Source organism: Cupressus sempervirens, chromosome 10 (assembly GCF_028749045.1).
Source record: "Cupressus sempervirens isolate cs-2001-9-10 chromosome 10, ASM2874904v1, whole genome shotgun sequence".
Taxonomy (NCBI): Eukaryota; Viridiplantae; Streptophyta; class Pinopsida; order Cupressales; family Cupressaceae; genus Cupressus; species Cupressus sempervirens.
Window position 1 is genome coordinate 27066187 of NC_143127.1, and position 12956 is coordinate 27079142.

Here is a 12956-nt window from a genome sequence, read left to right on the forward strand (position 1 = left end):
ATCAGTGTTTGAGTATAACTGTTCCAAACCCTTGTTTAGGGGAACCCCAGAGTACATAAGATGTAATAATTTTACTATCCATGTGTTCTAAGACCCCAAAACTAGGTATGAAGATGGGGCACTATGTATATTACATTTCTTTATATCTCCAGGCATCCATGCAATAGTTGGAAGTGTTTTGAAAGGAGGAAGATAATTAGTGGTTAAAGAATGAAGGAATGACTAGCATAGAAATTGCAGTCTCAGTATGAGGGAAGTATCTCCTAAACCAACTGTTGGATCTTTCTCAGATTTAAGTATGTTTGTGAGAACCTAATTACACCCATTCTCAATGGAGCGATTAAGAAGTTTGTGTCATCTTCAAAAGTTATACTTATTTGTGTGAGGGTCTATTCAGAGACAGCAAGGAAGCATATTTTTGGTGATTGGGCTAGTGAGCGCTTAGTAAGAGATAGTTACTTGGTTGAAGATACTGATGTATTTGAGGGACATTGGTGATGGTTATAAAATATGTAGAACCTATGGTGGCATAGAGACAAGGTGTGCACTCTGATAGGTTGTGGAGTTGGCTTGGATCAAGGAGAATGATCCTCATGAAGATGCTTGGTTGGTGTTGGAGAAACAGTATTGAAGTCCCTCTTTTATTTGTTAATTGCAAGTCCACCAAGGTCTCTGCATCACTTTTCTCCTATAAAGTGCTCCCACAATCATTAACCATTTAGGTGGCCCTCCTACTATCTAGGATACATGAAGTAGGATAAGCAAAAGACATATTTCCCTACCACCTTTCCTAATTCCTAATAAGGTAGCATCCACAATATTATAAATTATAACCCTTGAGGGCCTCGTTAGATATTATATTTTTTGGAATTAGACGTTTAAAGATCCAACCTAAGAGGGTTTCTCACTTAAGAGGAGGGTGGGTCAAAGTACTATAGGCTTCGAACAACTTACTCACCATCATTTAAAACAAGAACTGATCTGCCCCTACATTAGCTTAAAGGTCGTCAGGTGTTTAACATTCTTTGTAATAGTGAACAAAAAATATCTTCTCAAATCCCTCTCATAAATTGCAGGCCTCGAAAAGGTAATATTTAATCTTTCCAACTCAAAGTGTCGCCAAGCCCTGCACAATGACCAACATAGTTGCTCCTTAAATAGTGAGTTTCTTGCAATCCACTGAAATAGCTAATATTAGAGCGTAAAGAAAAACTTCATACTCTATCTCATTATTTGATTTATGGCATAGGAAAAGGAGCCAACTTTGATAAATGTACATAAAGGTTTTCTAAAAAGATACCCTGCTTCTGCCTGACAAAGATCCCTTAGTTTGCCCCATCACAATTAACATTCAAAAACCATTCTGGAGGACTTTCCCATACACTACTAATCTTGGCTTTTGAGTTCTAACTACCCCAATAATAGGGCTTATAGTATGCAAGAAATCTTTACAGCTTTTATACAACATTAGATAAGGTTTCATTTTGGTTGAAATGTCTGTTTGACCATGGTTTCTTTAAGTGGTACATTATCATATATTTTTGCATTCTGGATAAATTGGAACCATAGAACTAGTACATGTCTATGATTTTAAAGCTTTAATAAAATTGTTATATAGGAGGTAAATATTGCCATGTAATTGTTGTTCTTCAACTCTATGTTTTGTTTGAAACAAAAGAAGATGATATTTTGTTCAATTTGTAGGTAGTCTCAATTAACAGAGCGGTTATAGGGACATTCAAGAGCGTAGTCTTGTTGCTGCCTTAGCCTCGGCTAGGGCTTCTGGATCTCACCCTACTCCAAGGCTTCCTCCAAAGGGAAAAATGTTTGCACCACATATACCTCACAATAAAAAGAAAAAATGAAGGAGAATGCATAGTGCTCAACCTAGGGATAGTCCTGGTGTCAAGCCAAGTCACAATCTTCAAAATGGTGACTTTAATCAGTCCAATCATAATTCTTGGAATAATAACTGCAATAACAACTCTGCTTATCCAAGTTAGAGTTAGGAAACTACTATCAACATTGGCAAAGCTGCTAGAAAGAGTAAATATTAGAATCATCATATTTCTACTAATTGAAAGGAGTCTTGTGAAGCTATTTCCTCATCAGAAAGAGTTATGGACAAAAGAAGTTATAGTTGGCATTTAAAGAAATTAGTGCAAGACACGGTTGAGGAGGATAGTTCTATGGCTGAACAATAGATTTATTCTAATTTGGATACATTTTCTAGGCCGCATGATGTTACATCAAACAAAATGCATTTCAAGGGTCCAAGTGAGATTTTTTACTCTCATGGTCAGGATCACAACATTCAAGCTAATTGGGATAGCTGCTACAAGTTATGGAATATGTTAGATGTTGCATATGATGTTAGAGAAAGGTAAGGTGAGGAGGTTTAAAATTTCCTATAGTTAATGTCTTTCTTTGGCTTATATTTACATTATGTTGAAGGAAGATGAAACAATTTGGTCAGTATTTCTCTTTGATAGATTATCCTTGCTTGCCAGTGATGGTATTATGTTAACATACGTGTTCACAAGAAAGAAGGAGAGCATGCTAAGTGAGAACATGCTATTTGAACCCAAGAAGAGATGGTTACACATTGGAAGGCTCAGGCTCAAGCAAAAAGATTAGAAGCTGCCCATATGCAGCACGAAGCTTACGCACAATGGCTCAGATTAGAGGAAGAGGCATAAATGATCCCTTCACAGAAAAAAATATGCAACTTCTAAGGTGCACATATCCCAGTCTTCAGTCCAAAAGAAAATCTTTAAATAGGACATACTTTTACCTATTACAATGATCGCACATAATGTTGAGTCCTCTCTTCCAGAACCCCCCTTGAAAATATATGCCCTCATGCGAGTGAAATACTGGAAGTGAAGGAGTTGAAGTGCCCTCGGATTGATGTAGGCAGAACCATATCAAATCTCTGGAGAAACCATTAACTCACACTTCTCGCGAATACCCTAGAACCCCGACAACAAATGAAATGTATTTTTGCCCCCTTTTTTTTTTTTTTTAATGTTGTGGTGTGAGTTGCAATTGCGACAAAAATAATTGGTCGCAATTGTGACCAACACGAGCATGTTATTAAAATTTTAAAAAAAAAATTCTTTATAAATCGACCAACCAACCCATTTAAAATACTTAGTCAAAATTTTTGGTCGAAAATTAGGGCAAAATGCACTAGTGATTGTGCCCACTTCATGGAAATGGAAAATTGAAGATTGGGTGCGCTTTTCGTACTCAAAAATGGAATTTCCACCAAGCATCAAATCCATAATAGAGACATGGAAAAGAGCTCTTAATTGATTAAACAAAGAATGATAATCTCATAATGATTTATCACTTGAAGATTTGGACATCAACATGACATTAAATATGAAGTGGAAAATTCATTTTATGCTACACCTTTCACAGTCGGGTTAGAGTTTTCCACAAAAGGGAGAAGACACAAATTAGATTTTCACCAAGAATAAATTTGAGTGTTATGTAACTATTGACATGATAACAAAGAAGTATTACTTGTTAATTATTTTAAAGTGTAGCTGTTACTAGAATGTGCAAATTTCACCTACAACAAAGAAGCGAAAAACTAAGAACTTGGTGTGCTTTTCGACCTCCATTCGAGATTTTCCGCCACAAGAATTCTAGAGAATTACTCCCAAAATTCAGTAGAGAATCAACATGGTAAGCATGGAAGAACATATTGGCAAATTGATGACATTTGGGTTACAAAGCATGTGAAAGAAAAATGGTTGGAAACTTTATTTTATCAATTCTGATTTTGTAATAGTCATATAGGTCAACATTTAGTAGCTCATATCTTTTGACTCGGTCATTATTTTTCCGATCACTTTGGTCAGAATATAGAAAATTAGGTTTGGAAAAATATATCTTAAAATGAGCTCGATCCAATGGTGAAAGAAAAAGATATGCTCCTCAAAACATGACCTATTTTACAAGCAGCAGTATTTTTTTTTTTTGTCTGCCCAACAAAAGAAAGATTTTGATTTAACATATTTAAATGTCAATTGTTAAAATATAATTTAAATATGTTAAGATATATCATTATTAACTTTGAAATTAATAAGAATATTAGTTTTCAAAAAGGAAAAATATGAGAAGTCAAAGAGACAAGAGTCAGTTATAGAACTGAAAAGTCATTGGAAGAAACCAACTGGTTGTTGGAGAATGTATTTATTGTAAAACCTTTTCATTTGCAAAGGGTTCTTCTTTTTTATGAGAGATAGAGAGCTAGAGTAGGGGGAAGGAATTTAATTTAGTTTTTTGCATTTTCATTATGCATGTTAAGAGTTTGAGTTTTTGTAATAGATTTAGCATAAGCTGTGAGCAAATAAAATCTAAGCATTCTTATTTGTGATGTTCAAGGCAATAGGGGTTTTATTCTGAATCAGAGCATTTAGTTATTTCTCCTTTGATTACAATCAATCAGAGTATTGTTATTTTTAGTTTTGGGCATCATCTTGCATCTCATGTTGACTAATGAATGGGTTGTAGATCAGAATGGGTTGTAGATCAGAGCATTTGTAGACGTTCCTATTATAGGAATTGGGATTATTTAACTTTCTCTTTCATTTCATTTTACACTGCATTTGCATACATAGCATTCACATTGCATTACCAATGTTGAGGAGGCATAGGAAGTGTGAATTCCTAGGGTTGGCTAGGTGTAGAACTATATTCTCTGCCTGAGTTAGGTCTGTTTAGGGTTGGCTTGGTATTCCTCTTTCATTCTCAGGTTAAGAACACACCCAATTATTTTAGGAATAAAACAAGATTCATTGAATATCATTGATAAGGGATTTGTACCTTTTAATTCAGAGGAAATCTATCAACCTCATGATAGATTATCCAACTATTGGTATCAAATTGTTTCTCACAGGTTTGGGAATTTAAGAGTTACATTGGAAAGAACAATCTATTTACCAACAGATTTTTGGTGACTCTGCTGGGGAAGTGGAAAAGAAGATTAGTGTTGAAGATTGTTTCCTCAGTTATATTATTATCTCTGCTATCTAGAGATTGGCAACTCTGTTATTGATTCTTATAATTTTTGGTTGAGGAGTCTGATGTTTTCATTTTCAGAATTATTATTATCTCTATTTGCAATTTATTGGCAACTCTTTTATTACAAGACCATGCCCATTAAAGTTGTGAAAGGAGAAGGCCAGATCCTTCTTTGATTGAACTTCATCAAACACATGATCTAGTATTGCGTGATTTGTTTGATGCTTTTAGGGAAAGCATTACTCGTGGGAGAAAAATGAAATTGAGCATTGAAGAAGATTGTGCACCAATTCCTTTATGGAGAAGTGTTTGTTCCATATATCACAAGATGAAAGAGCTAGGGGTAAAAAAAAAATTATTGCAACATTGTGAGGAAAGGGTGTTGCAGCTAAGCAATGAATTAAAGGTGGATGATGAAGTGGTTTCAGAAGTCCCACCTAATTTTGTTTCCTAGAAGTACAACCAAGAAAGCAAATAAAAAGGAAACGCACATTTGAAGAAATAAATGTTGAGAGTGATCCTAACTTACAATTCCTTTGGACTGCATTTTAAAAAAGTATTACTGAAGCTGAAAGAAAAACATTAAATCCCTCAAAAGATGATCAATCCGCTTTGTTGTTAAAGTGTGTGATCCAAAGATACTTTAATGTTGAAGACCAAAAAAAAGGGAAGTATGTTTCAACAAGTTTACCTAAAGAAAAATTAGTAAATGAAGAACCAATATCAGTCAAATGCTCAGTTCTTGAAGAAGAAAAAATACAACAGTTTCTATTAGGATTAAACCATAGACAGAAATAACAATTACATACAAATATAACCAATAATAGAAAATAATAGATCACACAAAAAAGAACACAAGGCGCCAAGATTTAACATGGTTCACCCAATCCCTAGGCTACGTCCATCAAACAACAAGTTCAATATTATTATGATCCAGTGATAACAATCTGTAATCCCTTACAACTCAATACCACCACAAGAACCAATTTTCACATCACAACTATCAAACAATCCCAACCCTAAGCTCTTTTATACAAGTATTTTTACCGCTCTAGGGTTATAATTAATAATTACATGTCGGTCCAAAATCTCGATAAAATAGGGCCCAAATTTTTTTTTCCAAAAATTTATGAAGTATGTATTGTACTTTCCTGATTAGTCACCACAATCTAACAATCTCCCACTTGGAGACTAATCTTGTAGCTATGTTGCTACTCCATGAGGCTCCCACTAGATCAAACCACCCTGGACTCTGCTATTCTTTTATTCATGTTTAGTCTAGAAGACCAACTGAAGCTGAAGAGGAGTTCAACTTCTCCCTTGTTACTACCTTTGTCAACATATCTGCAAGATTTTCATTTGTATGTATCTTGGCCAGCTTTAACTATTCATCCTCCAAAACTGACCGAATGAAATGGTACCGCAATTGTATGTGTTTGGTCTTTGAATGCAGAGTTGAATTCTTTGCAAGATGAATGGCACTTTGACTATCTGTAAACAAATAATTATCCTTCTAAGGGTGTCCCAATTCTTCCAAGAAGAACTGAAGCCATATCATCTCCTTGGTTGCCTCTGTAGTAGCTACATACTCTGCCTCTATAGTAGATAAAGCATTAACCTTTTGTAACCTAGAAACCCAGCTCACGGCTGCCCCACCAATAGTAAAGACATAGCCTGTAGTACTCCACCTAATATTAATATCCCTTGCCAAATCTAAGTCAACATAGCCCTGTAAATCAATAGTAGAGCCCCCAAAGTGTAAACACTTAGTAGATGTTCCTCTTAAGCATCTGAGAATCCATTTGACAGCATTCCAGTGCTCAATTCTTGGATGACTCATATACCTGCTAACGACTCCCACTGCATGTGCAATATCTGGCCTAGTATATATCATAGCATACATCAAGCTTCCTATAGCTAAATCATAGGGTACCTTGGACATCTTATCCTCCTCTTCTTGTGTCTTAGGACACATCTCCTTAGTCAACTTCAAATGACCAAGTAAAGGTGTGCTGATAGCTTTAGCATTCTCCGTAGAGAAACGTTGCAACACCTTCTCAACATAATTAGCCTGAGATAGCGTCAATTTTCTATTTTTCCTATCTCTTCAAATCTTCATACCAAGGATTTGTTTTGTTGCCCCCAAATCCTTCATAGCAAATGCATGTGCTAACTGGGATTTTAACCCCCTAATATGATCCATGTTAGACCCAGCTACAAGCATATCATCAACATATAAACATAAAATAATGTATTTTTCATCATTCAACCTCTTAAAATAAACACAATGATCTAAATGACACTTGTTGTAGCCATGCTCATGCATAAAACTGTCAAATTTCAGATACTATTGCTAAGGTGCTTGCTTCAAGCCATATAAACTTTTCTTCAATTTGCACATTAAGTTCTCCTTACCTTTGACCACAAATCCCTATAGCTGAGCCATATATATCTCTTCATCCAAATCACCATGAAGGAAGGTTGTTTTAACATCAAGCTGCTCTAAATGCAAATCTTTAGTAGCCACAAGACTTAAAATAGTACGAATAGAAGTCATCTTAACAACAGGAGAAAATATTTCATCAAAATCAATGCCCTTTTTCTGTGCAAATCCTTTCACAACTAACCTGGCTTTAAATCTTTTCTTACCTCCTTCCTCTTCTTTCAACCTGTAAACCCACTTATTCTGTAAAGCTCTTTTACCTGTAGCCAACTTGCATAAATCCCATATCTTATTCTTCAACAAAGAGTCCATTTCATCTTTCATTGCAAACTTCCACTAAATCTTAGTATCCACCTACATAGCTTCATCATAATATTCAAGTTCACCAGCATTAGTAAGTAAAATTGAATATAAAGAGGGAGAGAATCTTTCTGGAGGTCTAATTTGCCTTGTTGGCTGTCTAACATTCACCAATGTGTGTGGTATTTGTTATTGCAGTTGTTGCACATCATGAGGAATGGCTGGAACGTCAACTTTTGGAGTACCATCTAGCACTACATAATCATCTTCTTTCTTCTCATGTTGCTGCAATAGATCTTTGTACAACACTTTCTCATTGAATATGACATCCTTGCTTCTTATAATTCTATGATTTTCAAAATCCCAAAGCCTATAACCAAATTCATTAATGCCATATCCAAAAAATACACATTTCTTTGACTTAGCTTCCAGCTTGATTCTATTTTCAAAATCTATGTGAGAAAATGCTTCATAGCCGAAGGTTTTGAGAAAAGAATAACTCACCTTCTTACCAGTCCATCCTTCCTCTGGAATACCATATCCCAAAGGAGTAGAGGGACCTCTATTAATCAAATATATAGCAGTATTGACAGCTTCCACCCACATGTGTAAGGGCAACCTAGCATGCAACCTCATGTTCCTTGTGCGCTCCATTAGTCTTGTTCATGCGTTCAGCCACTCCATTTTCCTGTGGAGTCCTTGGAATAGTTTTCTATCCACGAATATCATTAATGGAGCAATAATCTTCAAATTCATGACTGCAATACTCACCACCATTATCAGATCTAAGATATTTTAATTTCTTACCAGTCTCATTTTCAACCAAGCATTTTCATTTCTTAAAAGTTTGAAATACATCAAATTTATGTCTAAGGAAATAAACCCATACTTTTCTAGTCGCATCATCAATAAATGTAACATAATAATGAGAGCCACCAAGGGAAGATACCTGAGCTTGTCCCCATACATATGTATGCACAAGCTCTAATTTCTCTCTTTTGTTTTCTTTCCCAGTCTTTACAAAACTCACTCTCTTTTGTTTTCCATACACACAAATTTCACAGAAATCCATATTAACACATTTTAGACCTATTAATTTTTTTTTTGAATAAATTACTTTCATACTTTTCTCACTCATGTGCCCAAGTCTATTGTGCCACAACGTTGTATCAAAGTTTACAGCAATTATTTGTTCTCCCTGCTCAACTACAACAACTGTTCCTAAACATTCATTTTTCTCTGAAATAATTAAAGTAGAAGGAAAAATACAACTTGTACAAAGATATAAGGTGCCCACTTTCACACATTTTGCTACTACAAGGGAACCTTTTGAAACCTTCCAATATTTATCATTAAAAGTAACCACACAACTCTCATCACCGAGTTGTCCTACTGAAATTAAATTCCTACTCAGCCTTGGAACATGTCTTACCTCATGTAGTAGCCAATGATTCCCATTCTACAACTTAATCTTAACTTTTCCCTTTCCATAATCTGACAAGGTTCATTATCCCCCAAATAAACAAGTTCAAAATCCCCTTGGACATAATCAATGAAATAACCTCGATGAGTGTAGCATGAAATGAAGCACCAAAATCTAAAACCCATGAATCATCAACACTTTCTAAAGACAAAAGCAAAGCATCCTCTTCGGATTTGTTACTTGCCACATTTGCCTCCTTGTCTCCATCTAGTTTATCTCCTTCATTTTTCTTTCAATTCCAACAATCTTTCTTTTTATGACCTAGTTTCCCACAGTACCAGCAGTCATTTGATCCTCTCAATTGAGACCTCCTCCCCTTTGACTTTCCTCTTGATTCCCAATGATTTTCAAAATTATTTCCTCTCTTAGTCATTCTGCCCCTGCTTTGTGCATTCAAAGCACTTCCTCGTGTAGATCCACCTAAGGATTTCCTACGAGTTTCCTCACTCAAAATAACATCAATCAAATCATCATATTTTAGGGTGCTAGATCCAAGAATAGAATTACTCACAGCCATTACCAAGCCATTCTAGCTTTCAGGCAAAGAACACAAAATCAAGAGAGCCCTAATTTCTTCTTCAAAATTGATACCCACAGAAGAAAACTAACTAGTAATAGTATTAAACTCATTTAAATGATCTGCAACAAATCCACCTTTTGCCATTTTCATATTAAATAAATGCTTCATGAGAAATACCTTGGTTGAAGTGGAGGGCTTTTCATACAGTGTCACTAGGGTTTTCATCAACTCTTCTATTGTCTTCACTTTTGTAATATTAAATGCCACTGATGGTGCCAGGCATAATTGAATGCTTCCAAGTGCCTTTCTGTCCAAAAGATCCCATTCATCATTTGACATAGATCCCTAATTCTTGGCTTTACCTTCTAATAGCTTCCATAAATCCTTCTGGTAAAGATAGTCTTCCATTTGCATCTTCCATAACTGGAATTTCTACCCATTAAACCTATCAACCCTCAGCTTACCCTCATCTGCCATCGCTCTCACTCAATTGTGAGACTCCCACTCAACTATGAGACTTTCCTGCAAAGGATAACTAGAAAAAAAACCTTGCTCTGATACCACTTGTTAGGATTAAACCATAGATAGAGATAACAATTACATGCAAATATAACCAATAATAGAAAATAATAGATCACATGGAAAAGAACACAAGGCACCAATATTTAATGTGGTTCACCCAATCCCTGGGCTACATCCACCAAATAGCAAGTCCGATATTATTATGATCCAGTGATTACAATATGTAATTCCTTACAACTCAATACCACTGCAAGAACCAATTTTCTCATCACAACTATCAAACAATCCCTAACCCTAAGCTCTTTTATACAAGTATTTTTATCGCTTTAGGGTTATGATTAATAATTACATGTCAGCCCAAAATCCTGATAAAATAGGGCCCAAATTTTTTTTCCAAGAATTTATGATGTACAGTACTTTCCTGATCAGTCACCACAATCTAACAATTTTTGAAAGAAAAAATTTCCATGGAGAAAGGCATCCTTGACAATGGCAAGGAATTGGTAAGCACCGTAGAAAATGAAAAATTGACCATGCTTTATTTTGCTCCTAATAATGAAAGTGTAAGGACTACCCCTACAAAACCAATGCCACATCATCAATCTCCATAAAATGCAAAAAATTCAAGGAGAGTCAAAGTCCTTTGAATATTGACCAGTCAAAATTAGTTGACTAACTATCATCAACTTTAGCTAAAATAATGCATATACATATATACTCAAGTTTAAAAGAAATCAAAATTTCGTTACCAGATTACCAATACCATATACTAGATGGTCTAACCAAGATGACCAAATTGAAATGAGCTGTAGAACCTATCTAAGAACACAAGGGAAATAATATTATAGGAGTGCTTTACCACCCTACCACGAAGCTATTAAGCTTCCCTAAAATCTTTCTTGACATGAAAGACACCTAGCCCAATAGCGAGATAGTCTAAACAAGTAAAACTTAAAGGAGTAATGGAATTGTGTAGTAACAAAAGTCATATTCTAAAATTAATATACTACACAGGCATTCACAATAACCACATAATTAGGTTAGTATCCATCTTGTCATAATTAAAAGAATTTACCCTTATTTCCAACTTACATCATAATCATCATTTATGCATGTGAAATATGTAAAATAAGAATCATAAGCAAATCCATAATATGGCATCCTCAACTAGCCATGTAAAATCATCATAAAATCATTATACGACTTTATCAGCCTATCGTCTTCTATTTCATACATATAGAAACATTACACCAAAACTCTCATAACACAACATGATTCTCATTGGCATTCTATACATATAAAGGAATGTAAACATCCACTTAATTAACAAACATGTCAATTTCATAATACTTCCTTTATTTATTCATATAGTTTGATATGCCATTTACTTCAAGATCTCTAATTATGGAAAAACATAGTAATAATAAATTACTCACTCTTTTTGGCTAATGGTAACATCTATATTCAATATATAGCATGTACACTATGGAACAAAAAGCTTAAGGAAGCCCAAACATCCTCTTATTCTTTATTGACATATTAATGTTTTCCATACTTCAAAAGCATGTGATCCTTTCTTCTACTTTTCAAATATTAATAGTTGTGAATTATTTCCTTAAATAGTGTGTGTTTTTTCCCTACTCTCTTTAGTAATCATCTAAGAGTTCATAGAATTAAGCTATTCTTATTCCAACCATTCCACATAACTCGTGGGTCTCCAATTTTTATAGATTCTAACTTTATAGAGTTTGGTACTATAAGTTACATTTTTCTTGAAATTGCATTCGCCCTAGAATCTTGATTGACACCAGTGGGTTATGCATTTGATGACCATTAGAGGACCAAAATTTCATGATGTTATGTCTATATTTAAATATGTTTACCACTGCATAAGTTTTAAATGGAGCCTCTAAGCAGAAGGTGCTATAAGTCACAATAGGAAAGACAGTTTATGGAACAATGTGTTCTCAAATTTCATGATGGCATTCACACAAAATAATGAGTTGTGGCTCATTTGTTCTTAACAGCTCTTAACAACTTCTAAAAAGTGTTCTATGTAAATGAGATTTCCTTATGAAGACATTTGTTCCAAGCTTTTGAGTTAGTAATGGATGCATTTGATGGAGGGGTCATCATTAAATCATTATTTAACACAAGGGACTACTCTGCTATAATTACTAATGGTCTATGTACCTTGTCCATTTGATGGCTATTGTTTACTTAGTGGAATGTACAGGTCCGACCCCTACACAATCTAACCCATTTGCCTCATAGGTAACTAGCTAGGCCTTTTAAGTTACTAAGTTCATTTCCTTAAGAAGACAAAGCAATTATAATTCCAAGAAAATTTACAATAACAAGCTACTAACTTCTACCAACATAAACATTTCCATTCATTTCCACACACTCATAACTCTGAAATGAAGCACAATATCAAGCATTTGACAAAGAATTACTAGCAAAGAACCTGGGTTAACACTGGTCATCAATTTGTTGCTCCAATATTTTGCCAAAACCTTCTCCCTTTCTGGCCCCAATGTTTGTGTCCATTCCCTAGGTATCTAAGGGTTGCATTGATAGTGTGGCCCCTTTCTAACATTTTATTTTTTAACAAGAAAAACCAGTCCAATGGATCACTTCAGTTCTCTTCA